Source organism: Lithobates pipiens, unplaced genomic scaffold (genome assembly GCF_037356315.1).
Source record: "Lithobates pipiens isolate NorthernLeopardFrog02 unplaced genomic scaffold, aLitPip1_a1.2 Scaffold_37, whole genome shotgun sequence".
Classification (NCBI taxonomy): domain Eukaryota; kingdom Metazoa; phylum Chordata; class Amphibia; order Anura; family Ranidae; genus Lithobates; species Lithobates pipiens.
The window spans coordinates 10,382,412-10,395,936 of record NW_027507825.1 but is presented as its reverse complement, the minus strand read 5'-3'; the positions used below and the strand labels follow the sequence as shown (position 1 = coordinate 10,395,936).

Genomic DNA, 13,525 nt, shown 5'->3' with positions numbered 1-13,525 from the left:
AAAAATGTCAGGCTGCTCTGAAATCCATGTAAATCCCTGTTTTGAATGCAGCTACAGGGCACCTAAAATGGCGTGATCTCATTCTATAACAAATCCCATGGAGCAGAGAGGGATGAGAATGAGGGGGTGGGGGGTGGGGGGGACTGGGCTCTGGGACTAGGATTCAGCAGCAGTCGGGTTCATATCATGAGAACACTTTCATTTAATTGGCATGTGTGAGATCCAGATTGCCTGTGATACAGAGAACGCTCTTCTGTTTTGTGCCTAATCAGTTAGATAAGCAAGGCATCCTCTTTCTATATATAGATTTATCCACACTGTCAAGAGCCATTGTCTCTTAATGAAAAGATTTCTGTGTAAGCATGACAGCATATCAGTAATACCATGGCTAGCTGTTATACAATGTAAATGCAATGCATTTCATTTGGAATTATTGGAAACATAAGTATTAATGTAATAAGGAATATCAGGAAGCAATACAGTACCCAACAGCAACCAATCACAAAGCATACTTTAAGAGCTTAGCATTGTAAAACTAGTGATAGACATTACTATTTCCTTTTCCCATTTCTTATGGCTTGCTATAGGTTCTGCTGATCTTTACTCTTTGCAATGTAAGTCCATAATCCCTAAAGTGTGTTGGCAACAGAGAGACATAGAGCAAATACGACACAAAAAAACATGTTTATTAATTCATAGCTTGCATTTTAGAAGATCAGACAATGCTTAAGATATCCATGGTCACATCTTACTGATTAGCAAACGTTCAGACTGAATAACTAACATAAATACCAATCAATAGGTTTGTTCTATGATGGCTGACACCATCTGAAACATCAAAATTACGTATAACCCCAACAAGACTAAAGACAAACACACTTGTATTTACAGTTTTAAGATATTAGCTAACCTAAAAAGTAATATTAGCTCAATAAAGTGAAACAAAAAACAACGTGGACAGTTCATGGTTTACTTAAAGGAGACTTCCAAGTTCTAATGGCTTTCGCATTCAAAAGACAACACTACAAGCCTCAGGAGCTCTTTATTTTTCTCTTCCATCATCTGGCATCCCACAGGTTAAAAAACAAGAGGTATAAAAGTCCTCTAAAGGTGGCTCACTGGCACCCTCAGCCTGCCTGTTGAAGGAACTACACCCTCTGCTCTCCATTCCTATGTCCAACCGCCAACAAATGCCAATGAATAGAAATATGTGAAAATTCACCAATCCACTAAAGAAAATGAAAAAGCAAATTTTTTTTTTCCCCCCTTCCTAACATCTGCTTGGAAATTAAAGAAAATCATCCAGTGGTGCCTCCTTAGGAAAGTGGAGTTTGAAAGAGTGCAAGGGCCAAGGCACAGAGAGTAACATATTAAATGTGGGATTGCTGTAATACACCCAGGCAAATAAAGCATAATACATTTGAATTATTAACCTGTTCTGCTCCATAACCATGAAACATTCATGAACCAATTTTGTAAGTCAAGTGCATTTTACCACTTTATCTTAAATACATTTCTGAATTTATATATATATATATATATATATATATATATATAATTTTTTGATCAAACCACCAGCTGAAGCTCAGTTAAAACCTGAATTGCTATATATGCTACATGAATCTTTCACGTTTTCCCCCAAGCCATCTGCTTGTCTTACATAACTGGGGCAATCACATATGTATTCCATTAAAAAAGTGAAATTGAGTGCTACTTTATTTCGCTATATTCCAAAGGATCCTCTAAATCTGAAACAGAGATCACCACATCATGGGAATTAAAGAAATTGTTACAGCTTTCTCTATAACAAGGCATGCCACCCTATCTATGATATAGAAGAGCTGCAGCATTCATGTGGGGTTGTTGTACTAATAAAAAAAAAAAACGTAGATTTTTTTTCCCCTAAACCATACTTGCAGGTTTGCAAGGAGCTCTTGGCTTCCAGCTCCAGTCCAGGAAGCTATGTAACCTAATCCCCTCTTCCAATGATAGATTAAGTGCCACAGCATAGATTTATTTTTCAATTTAACAGAAAATATCCCTCTACAACAAAATACAGAGGGTAACCCTTGGGTATTTCAGCTCACACTAACAAATGTGGAAAAGAAAGCATTAATAAGTAAAGCAGTCTGCAATGCAGCTAAAGCAGAAGAGACAAGATAGATCACACACAAAATTATTGTATGGAAAAATGAAGCTTGCTGTTTACCTGTTCTCTCTAGAGTCAAGACGGTTGCAGTTGGACCTTTTACCTGGAGATAAATTTATTACAGGGTGCCTAAGGGAGGATCTCAGAGTCTTGCAAATTGTTTTCTGGTTACTTCTCTGCCCTTTGCCATTATCCAGCACTGGCATTCTAGAACTGTAGCCTTGATTTTTAACTATAGGTAATCCAAAGGGTATGCTCCATTAAAACCGACATCTGGAGGGAACTGGAGGGGAAACAGGGCAGATGCAAAGAGATTTGGCTAGTGGTACCATCCCCAGTGCAGGCAAGGAAGAAGAGTACAGCTTAAGCATGGCAGCCTGTTCCCATAATAACACCTTTAGCCCCCAACTTGGTCTAGAGGACACATCATTATTGACATTTAAACAAAAACAAAAATGCAGTTTCAGCCTTCCACAGACCTTCTTAGAGCAGTAAATCCAAATGAGACAAATACTTTTCCCAAGCTTGGGTTAGTGAAAGGTAGACAGGTAAAATTGTTGCTGTGACCTTGCAATGTACCTGATCCAGGTTAAGCCTTAAAACCTTTTTTTTTCCCCTTCAAGCCAAAGCCAACAACATGCCCCAGCCCAGCTCAGTACCCACTGGGCTAGCAGCCATAGAGAAGCCTTGAGGTGTGCAGCACTTGTATTCCGGGGCGTTTGCTAGCTGCTCCTTGCAATTAGCAGACGATGGGAACCTAAAAGGAGCTAGTCTGCTGCTGAAGCAATTTTTTTTTCGTTTAGGGCAGGGGCTGAATCAGATCCTGCTGTCCAAGGTGCTGAGATCCCTGTCCTGGGGTTGTGATCCAAAAAAAAAAAAGATCTTGCAAAGGGAGGGGAAAAAAAGGGGATCCAGATGTAAGGTGAGGTATTGGATCCTTGTCTCAGGGGCTGATCAGATCACAGGGGGCTGATTGACAGGCGCTTAATCCAGGTCGCTCTCCCAAGGTGCTGAACCAGATCCTTGCGCTGAGCAGTGAGTGATCCAGATTTCTGAGTAGAGGGAGGGGGGGGGGGGTGGTAGAGATCCAGATGGCTGTCTGATGTACTGTGCTAGATCCTGGTCTCCGATTCTGATCACTGTGCTAAATCAGATAGCTGAGGATCCCCATTCAACCGCTGTCCGGGGTGCTGAATCAGAGAGGTAAGGATCCCCTTTCCGCTGCTGTCCAGGGTGCTGAATCATAGAGCTATGGATCCCCTGAAGCCGCTGTCCTGGGTTCTGAATCAGAGCGGCAAGGATCCCCTACAGCCGCTGTCCAGGGTGCTGATTAAATAGGCCCCCCCTTCAGCCGCTGTCCAAGGTGTTGAATCAGATAGCTGTGGATAGCATCTTCCAGCTGCTGTCCAGGGTGCTGAATTAAGGCGATGTGGATCCCTCCAGCCGCTGTCCAAGGTGCTGAATCAGAGAGCTATGGATCCCCTCCAGCCAATGTCCAGGGTGCCTCACCAGAGCAGTATAGGACCCCTTCAGCCACTGTCCAGGGTGCTGCACCAGAATGATATGGGTCCCCTGCAGCTGTCCGGGATGCTGAAGGTCAACAGCAGGTTCAATGCACCCCCTTCCTGGCTCCTTGGATTTCACTGCTGTGCCTGCTCACAGGGAGGGTTCAGGGCTGCAGTTACCAGCCCTGGACACTAGACACAGACACTGGTCGTGCCTAAAACACAGAAAAGCCCTTTCTGCAGGCGGCTCAGCCGACCTCCACCCTCTCTGCCTTGGCAAAACAGCACAAGCATGCTGCTGCATGCACAGCAAGTCAGTCTTGCAGGGAGGACTGGGAAAGCATGGGGGCTGAGATGCAGATCTGTGGCTGATTCCCTTCCAGCGGTGACACAGCCATCTCTGCCAGTGAAGGAGCCCTGCCTCAGTCTGCATCGGGGGGGGGGGGGGGGAAGAAGGGGAAAAAAAGCTTCTCTCTTCTGCAAGCTTGAAGCTGTCTCTGCAGTGAGAGCGATCAAGTGGCTGAGATGGGAAAGTCAGATCAGATCACAGCAGGCAGAATTGCACTGCTGCACCTCGTACTTCCCCTAGTACAGCCTCCACGCTGAGTTAATCCTAAGAGTGATTGAATGCCACATGCATGGGGGAGATGGGGAGGAAGGGGGGGGGGGGGGGCTGCCTTTAAAAGCCCTTTTTTTAACCTCTTTAGCTGCATAAGTGGATCATTGAGCAGTAATCACATTGATAAGCCAGTTTCATTCTTGGATTGCCATGCAAACCGTTGCAGCTTGTAGACACTGCAACCTTAAATGTGCATGCAGAACAGTCTCCAGTGACTCCTAGATCATACAGTAGTTACTAATCCATCAACAGAACTCAATTGAAACTTGGAAGCCTTTCATTGCACAGGTAAGTGCAAGCTTAGCACTGCTCTTCCAGTCTCAATGTTCACAGTGGCATGGAAAGCCTTAACAAACTTGGAGGGTTCCTCATGGGGTAGCTCAAAAACTGCACACAAGGTCGGCAAAGTTCAGGATATCTACAGAGAAGGGAGGGCTAGGTGGTGCCAGAGGGATAAAAACATACCTGGCTGTGCTAAATAGTCTTTTTTTTTTTTTTTTTTGCTAGAGCAGATGTCAGTGTTAAATATATAAGCTCAATACTCAGTGAAGGTGGGGTCTGGGTTCCAGGCTTGCAGATGAATACAAGAGGAAGGCTTTGCTAAATGCACCAGAACGACCCAATCACTGTCACTGCAGGTAGAGTAGCACCTGGGCAAGTCTAGCTAAGCTTAGTCTAGGCATCCATCAAAGAAGAAGGCTTGGTCAGGCGTGGCCAACACACAGGTAGGGAACCAATCAATGGCAAACATGGAGCTGTCTTATGCAAAGAGCTAGAAAAGGGCAGTGTGAAGATATGTACCATACAGTGTTCCTTTGGATGACAAGCAAGGGTTATATGCATGTACCCACCCTCTTAGAGAGATGCACACCATGCAGGTTTCAGTAACTCCTTCCACCAGACTCTTGAAACTCCTTACAGAAGGCTGGAGCTTGCTTTGCTGGATGGTCACTTGAGTGGTGGTTAACTCAACTTTGCGGTTTTCTGGACTTGTGGATCATGGATCACTGCCTCTTCAAGGATGTCTGTTTTCTTCAATGTAGACAAAGAATCCTGAACTCTTCTCTCTTTTATTTTGTTTTAGGCAGTAGGTACTTTTGTAACAACATGGTAGGACTTGGCAATTTCAGCATTACAGTATTGCATACATTGTCTTTGGCTCTCTTCAATTGTTTGTATGCAAAAGTGTTTCTAGATATGTACTGCATTGGACTTGAAAAGTCAATGATCTTATCTTACATTAGCAGAAACTGCAACAATGTTTTTTTTTTTTAAATGTACTGCTTTGAATTTGAAAATGCAATATTTGTTTTACATTAGCACAAACTGCAACAATGTTTCTAGAGATGTACTGCTTTGAATTAGAAGTGACTGGGCAAAGTTCATTAACCCATGCAAATACGTTTACATTTTGTAGACAATTATGTTGTTAAAATATTTTAGTTTAATTTAGCTTATTGGGTAATTTATGAAAGGTAAATTGACTGTTCACTTTGCAAGGGAGTTTTTCCCCTTGCAAAGTTCACTTTGCAAAGAATACCAAGTCGCTTGCAAGGAACTTTAATTCCTTTTTAATTTTTTTTTTTTTGCTTGCACATGATTGAATGATGGAAGGCAGGAGAGCTGCATTCCATTCACTAAATTCCACCTTCCCAGCTCAATGTAATTATAGTTTTAGTTGTGTTTTATTCTGGAATTTAAAATTCCAGTGTTCAGGTATGGGGACATGTCAAGGTGCAGAGGTGAGGTATATTTAAATATTAGGTCAGTAGGTACTTTCTTTGGTGAAAGGGGTGAAAACTGTATAAGAACCAGTATTACTACTGCTACAATGTGTTTCTTGGATGATTGCCACTACATCCGGTAAAGTCCATGAGTATCTGAGAAACCAAGAATGGCAAAGTAAAATGTTTTTGAACAAAAATATAATACCTTGTTGCAGTACATAATTTGATACCATCCTATCATAGTTATCTTATTTTGGCTACAGTTTGGTCATCTATGGCATTATTATTAGGAACTATCCTAGCTATTTGGAACTCCTTCTGTTAAACTGTGTTTGGCTTTTCATCCCAGCCAACTGTACCATACTGCACAATGCAATGCATATTTGTTTGTAATGTTAGACTGAATTCTTGTCTTTAAATCCCACAGATTGTAGCCGGAAATTCGGCATCGCCCCCCCCCCCCCCCCCCAACACTGAGAACTGAGAAATCAAACACCACTGATCACTCAATTCTCAGAGCTCCCTGAGTAGAGAGTTGGTGACTGTCAGTCACAGCCTCTCTGTATTGCCCCGCACCCCTCACTCACTGGATCACTGGGCTGTGAAAGGGGGCAGGAGCAGCCAGCTCAGGGGTTCGCTGAGAGGCTGAGCCAGGTGCCATTCCAGGCGTGTGAGCAGATACTAACCATATGGTCATGATCTTGCCCAAGCCTGGACCAGTTCTGTGACATCAGCAGACAGCAGACTTCAGCCTGCTGTCTGCTAAAAAACGGGTCACAGGAGTGCAGAATGAACTGCACTCCTGTGACCCACAGGAGAAGTACAGCCAAATAAGCTTTGGCTGTACTTCTCTAAGTTCCTAGATCTGTGAACCTACTATTGCAATCGTGAGATGGTCAAACTATTTCTGATGATTTTTAAATAAATGTTCTACTAAAAAAAAATTAAACGTGTCCTATCAGAGAATGCTTTGCATTCCTTCAGAAAGTTCAAAGCATTCTGTGAATGGTTCCCATGCTGAGTGTCTGACCTCCTGTACTCACAAAGCATCCGGCTGGCTGCTCAGCACAAGACTTGGAAGCAAGCAGAGATCACTTGAGTAGCGGTGTTAGCCAGGTACTGTATGTCATATACATTGTTACAATGGTCCATGCTGATGGCAGAAATTATTCTTTAAACTTTTTATACATAGATATAGTGTCAGCGTACGATTCTGTGTAGTTTCTTGGAAGACTTTTTAACCTAACTTTTTTGTTTTGTAATTAAATATACATTTTTTTTGTTATTCATATACTCATATATTATTCATGGGTGAACAGAAGGAATAGAGTACTAAATTGTCAGCTAAAAAGTTCATATGTCTTTATTCTTGACAACATAGTGATGATGACAACCAGCAGAAATACAGTAGGCAATGCATTTTGGGGGCCAAAGGTTACTCTTCCATTAGAGCTTGAGCTAGGGTTGCTGGAATTGCTGTATTGACTGTAATGAAATCTCATAAAAAGGATCTTAAAGAGATTCTAAAGTCTTGATTTTTATATATAAAACTAATAAACATCATACTTACCTGCTCTGTGCAGTGGTTTTGCACAGGGCAGCCTAGATCCTCATCTTCTCAGGTCTCTCTTCGGTGCTCCTGGCCCCTCCCTCCTTTTGAGTGCCCCCACAGCAACAGCTTGCTATGAGGACACTTGAGCCGAGCCACAGCTCTGTGTATCCATTCAGACATGGAGCCACGGTTTGGCCCATCCCTCTCTGTCCTCATTGGCTAACTGACTTTGATTGATAGAGGGAGCCAATGGTGCCACAGTTGTGTTTCAGCCAATCAGGAGGGAGAGTCCTGGACGGCCAAGGCACTCAAGGACATTGCTGGATTGAGATGCATAGAATGCATTAAGATAAAAAAAACTGTCTGCCTCACTGTAATATGAAAATAGACGATTGTGAAGAGCTCAGTGACCATGTAATGGTCTAGTGTCATTCATGGGGTATCTCTAAAGTCCCAGTATAAACAAGATTATTTTGTATTCCATGCTTCAGACGTGGAATAAACATATTAATATTAGCATATTGCAGCTAGCAAGCTAAGCTATTGCTAGACTTGCCAGTAGCAATAAGCCCGATGTTCGAGTTGAACGTTAGTTTGACTCGTTCATCGGGTGTTCGCCTATTCACATTTAATGCCTATGGGACACTAACATGAAAAATCAAAAGTGCTAATTTTAAAGGCTTATATGCAAGTTATTGTCATAACAATGTTTGGGGACCTGGGTCTTGCCACAGGGGACATGGATCAATGCAAAAAAAAAAAGTTTTAAAAACTGACTTTTTTTGGGGAGCAGTGATTTTTTTTAATGCTTAAAGTGAAACAATAAAAATGAAATATTCCTTTAAAGAGGGGGGTGTCTATAGTATGCCTGTAAAGTGGCACATTTTTCCCATGTTTAGAACCATACCACAGCAAAATTACATTTCTAAAGGAAAAAAAAGTCATTTAAAACTGATGGTGGCTGTAATGAATTGTCGAGTTTCGGCAATATAGATAAAACTCATTGAAAAAAATGGCATGGGTTCCCCCCAGTCTATTACCAGGCCCTTTGGGTCTGGTATGAATATTAAGGGAACCCCAAAAATACATACCAGGCCCTTCAGGTATGTTATGGATTTTAAGGGGAACCCTGTGCCAATGTAAAAAAAATGGCATAACGGTCCCCCAAAATCCATACCAGACCCTTATCCAAGCACACAACCTGGCAGGCCACAGGTACAGAGGGGGGTTGTGAAAGCACCCCCCACCCATCCTGAACCATACCAGGCCACATGCCCTCAACATGGGAAGGATGCTTTGGGGTCACCAAAGCACCTTGTCCCCATATTCATGGGGACAAGGGCCTCATTCCCACAACCCTTAGTTGGTGGTTGTGGGAGTCTGTGGACAGGGGGCTTATCAGAATCCGAGTTCGGCCCGAACGTAAGCTCGGGCTGAACCATTTTCCCATCCCTAAACCTACTCACCAGACCATCATGACACCCATTACAGGCATTCAAACAGGCATATATGTCAATGAGAATATGTCCTCTGGTGAGAAATGGTCCCCAGCACGATAAACACCAATGATCAGCAACATGGATCAAAAAGAGAAGAAGGAGCTCCTTATAGTGTAGTACAGCCTTTAAAAATTCCACTCGCCCTCTCGCATTTTGCGAGTGGATTTTGAGGGCTGGCGAGAAGGGCTGCCTGAGGGGGACACCACCAATCACAGAGGGAAAGTGAGGGGAGCCACCAGCTGGATGATCAGAATGCAGGGGAACATAACAGCTTTAATTTCAATAGCTGTGTGTTCCCCCACCGTGCGCCGTCACATAAGCCCCTCCTCTTTTTCCAGGACTTTGATAGACAGATCATCTGTTCAATCCTAGGACAGGTGATGTGTATCAGAGTTCCCCGGACAAGGGGAGGGGCTTATGTGATGGTGCATGGCTGGGAACACACAGCTATTGAAATTAAAGCTGTGATGTTCCCTGCTCTGATCATCCGGCTGGCGGCTCCCCTCTCTTCCCCTCCACAGGTAGGCTGCATTGGACACATACTGCATTGCTCTCAGGCTGCATGGGACACAGGCTGCATGGTGGGCACAGGCTGCATTGGACACAGGCTGCATGGTGGGGACATGCTGCATTGGGCACAGGCTGCACTGGACATAGGCTGCATGGGACACAGACTGTATGGTGGGCATAGGCTGAATAGGACACAGGCTACATGGTGGGCACAGGCTGCATTGGACACAGGCTGCATGCTGGGCACAGGCTGTATGCTGGGCACAGGTTGCATTGGTGGGCACAGGCTGCATGCTGGGAACATGATGCATTGGGCACAGGCTGCATGGTGGGCACAGGCTGCATTGGACACAGGCTGCATGGTGGGCACATGCTGCATTTCATCAGCAATGCCTGATGCCATCAGGGGAACGCCAACGGAGTACCTGCATGTTTTTTACTGGGCAAATCAAGTTTTTAATTGTCTTATGCTACTTTATGGAATAAAACTTTTACATGCTACACCAAAAGGAGCTCCTTCTTCTCTTTTTGGTCCACGTTGCTGATTGTTGGTGTCTATTGCGCTGAGGACCATTTCTCACCGGAGGACATATTCTCACTGACATCTATGCCTGTTTGACTACCGGTAATGGTTGTCACGACGGTCTGGTGAGTAGGATGTTTGCTTGATACTGGTGGAAGATGGCTCCTCACCCAGCAACTAAGAATTCTTCACTATTTTGACTTGAATCAAAGATTTCTGGTGGTGGTTGTTATGGACATTATATGCACTTATCTGATGTAATATACTGAGCAGTTTGACAGGGAGGGGGAGCAGTGTGACAGGGAGGGTGGAACAGTGTGACAGGGAAGGGGGATCAGTAAGACAGGGAGGGGGGAGCAGTGTGACAGGGAAGAGGGCGCTGGGGGAGCAGTGTGACAGGGAGGGGGGAAGAGTGTGACAGGGAAGGGGGATCAGTAAGACAGGGAGGGGGGAGCAGTGTGACAGAGAAGGGGAGCAGGGGGAGCAGTGTGACAGGGAGGGGGGAACAGTGTGACAGGGAAGGGGGAGCAGTGAGACAGGGAGGGGGAGCAGGGTGACAGGGAAGGGGGAGCTCTGTGACAGGGAAGGGGGAGCAGTGTGACAGGGAGGGGGGCAGTGTGACAGGGAAGAGGGAGCAGTGTGACAGGGAGGGGGGGACAGTGTGACAGGGAAGGGGGAGCAGTGTGACAGGGAGGGGGGAACAGTGTGACAGGGAAGGGGGAGCAGTGAGACAGGGAGGGGGAGCAGGGTGACAGGGAAGGGGGAGCTGTGTGACAGGGAAGGGGGAGCAGTGTGACAGGGAGGGGGGCAGTGTGACAGGGAAGGGGGAGCAGTGTGACAGGGAGGGGGGACATTGTGACAGGGAAGGGGGAGCAGTGTGACAGGGAGGGGGGAACAGTGTGACAGGGAAGGGGGAGCAGGGGGGGCAGTGTGACAGGGAGGGGAGAGCAGTGTGACAGGGAGGGGGGAGCAGTGTGACAGGGAAGGGGAAGCAGTGTGACAGGGAGGGGGAGCAGTGTGACAGGGAGGGGGGAGAAGTGTGACAGGGAAGGGGAAGCAGTGTGACAGGGAGGGGGAGCAGTGCGACAGGGAAGGGGGAGTAGTGTGACAGGGAGGGGGGAACAGTGTGACAGGGAACGGGGAGCAGTGTGACAGGGAGGGGGGAACAGTATGACAGGGAAGGGGGAATAGTGTGACAGGGAGGGGGGAACAGTGTGACAGGGAACGGGGAGCAGTGTGACAGGGAGGGGGGAACAGTGTGACAGGGAAGGGGGAGCAGTGTGACAGGGAGGGGGGAACAGTTGACAGGGAGGGGGGAACAGTGAGACAGGGAAGGGGAAGCAGTGTGACAGGGAGGGGGAGCAGTGCGACAGGGAAGGGGGAGTAGTGTGACAGGGAGGGGGGAACAGTGAGACAGGGAAGGGGAAGCAGTGTGACAGGGAGGGGGAGCAGTGCGACAGGGAAGGGGGAGTAGTGTGACAGGGAGGGGGGAACAGTGTGACAGGGAACGGGGAGCAGTGTGACAGGGAGGGGGGAACAGTGTGACAGGGAAGGGGGAGCAGTGTGACAGGGAGGGGAGAACAGTTGACAGGGAGGGGGGAACAGTGTGACAGGGAAGGGGGAGCAGTGTGACAGAGAGGGGGAACAGTGTGACAGGGAAGGGGAGCAGTGTGATGGGGAGGGGGAGCAGGAGGAGCAGTGTGAAAGGGAGGGGGGGCAGTGTGACAGGGAGAGGGGAGCAGTGTGACAGGGAAGGGAGGAACAGTGTGACAGGGAGGGGGGACGTGTGACAGGGAGAGGGGAGCAGTGTGACAAGGAGGGGGAACAGTGTGACAGGGAGAGGGAAGCAGTGTGACAGGGAAGGGGGAGCAGTGTGACAGCAAAGGGGGAGCTGTGTGACAGGGAGGGGGGCAGTGTGACAGGGAAGGGGGAGCAGGGGGAGCAGTGTGACAGGGAGGGGGAGCAGTGTGACAGGGAGGGGGGCAGTGTGACAGGGAAGGGGGAGCAGGGGGAGCAGTGTGACAGGGAGGGGGAGCAGTGTGACAGAGAGGGCGAGCAGTGTGACAGGGAGGGGGGAACAGTGCAATAGGGTGGGTGGAGCAGTGTGACCAGTAACATATAATACACAGCACACACCATGCACAGCAGCACCCAGCTCCTGCCACATCACACAGACAGCTTGCTGTGCACCAGCCTCACTTTCCCTCCCAGCAGCCACAGCACCGCCTAGCTCATCTCACCCTCTGCCTCCTCACGGCTCAGCCTCCTGTTCTCTGGTCTCATGTGTCCCTCTGAGGCAGCCAGTAGCCTTCTCCCCGCAGCTTCCTACTTCACCGCTGTACCTAGCCGACCCCAGTGTGAGGAAACCTGGAAGTAGCGGAGAGCTGCACAGTTTAACCAAGCGCTGAGAGAGGAGGAGCCGCCGCACACATCACTCCGACCACAGCCAGGCTGGACTCTGTGTGCCAGACTGGGGCCCTGCTGCTAACGGGAACAACGTTCCTGCTGTGGAAAAAGTGCAGGAACATCGTTCCCATGCGTTCCCGCAGGACTCCAGTCCTGCAAGTATTATTCGACAAAATCTTTTTATTGTGCATTAAAAAACAAAAAAAAAGCATGCTATCTGCCAATAGAACTTAACCCAAAAGTGCATTCTATGCATCCAAAAATATAGAAAGTATACCAAATCAAATCATTATTATTCAACCCAAAAAATTATGTCAAAGCAATAACTCCAAGGCCAATAATAAATAACACGTTATCTCCTTCGATTCCTCAACATGGCTGGTTGACGAACGGCCACTCAGAAATTAACTGAAAAGCGCTAAATGAAAAATGCAAAAAGAAAACTGTAAATCAAAACTCACCAAACTTCTACTAACACAAGTTGGCAGATAGGGCCCAAAGGGTGGTGCTAAAGAGCTGACAAACCACATAGTACGTCTAGTACGTCACTACGTTTGTAATTGTCAACATTTGTGTGACCATGGGCATGCAAGACAAGTTTGAGCCAACTCCCTTCGGACAAAGTTCCACAGTTTTGTTGGCGGAAAGTCCGACTGGGTGTACAAGGCATAAGGATTCATAATATTTGGGGGCACACATAGGTAGCCCCTAAGTTGGGACTCTATCTTTTCAACAAGTTTTTGGGACTGTGGGTAGTAACTGTTATCTGCATTTATTGCATTTTATATTATTGTATATATTGTTTATTCACATATTAACCACTTCAGTACAGGACATTTATACACCCTTCCTTCCCAGACCAATTTTTAGCTTTCAATGCTCTCACACTTTGAATGGCAATTACTCAGTCATGCAACACTGTACCCAAAGAAAATGTTTTATCATTTTTTTCATACAAATAGAGCTTTCTTTTGGTGGTATTTAATCACTGCTGGGTTTTTTATATTTTGCGACATAAGTGAAAAAAAAATTGAA

At 46.4% G+C, this 13,525-nt stretch overlaps 1 protein-coding gene across 1 annotated transcript in view; it reads right to left on the bottom strand.

The window, feature by feature from the left end:
- Positions 1–4,103, bottom strand: part of LRFN5 (leucine rich repeat and fibronectin type III domain containing 5) — a 374,090-nt gene extending 369,987 nt beyond the window's left edge. Inside the window, exon 1 of the mRNA XM_077466724.1 lies at positions 2,210–4,103. The gene's annotated coding sequence lies outside the window, so the exon portion shown is untranslated. The remainder of the gene's footprint in view (positions 1–2,209) is intronic.
- Positions 4,104–13,525: the final 9,422 nt, after the last annotated feature.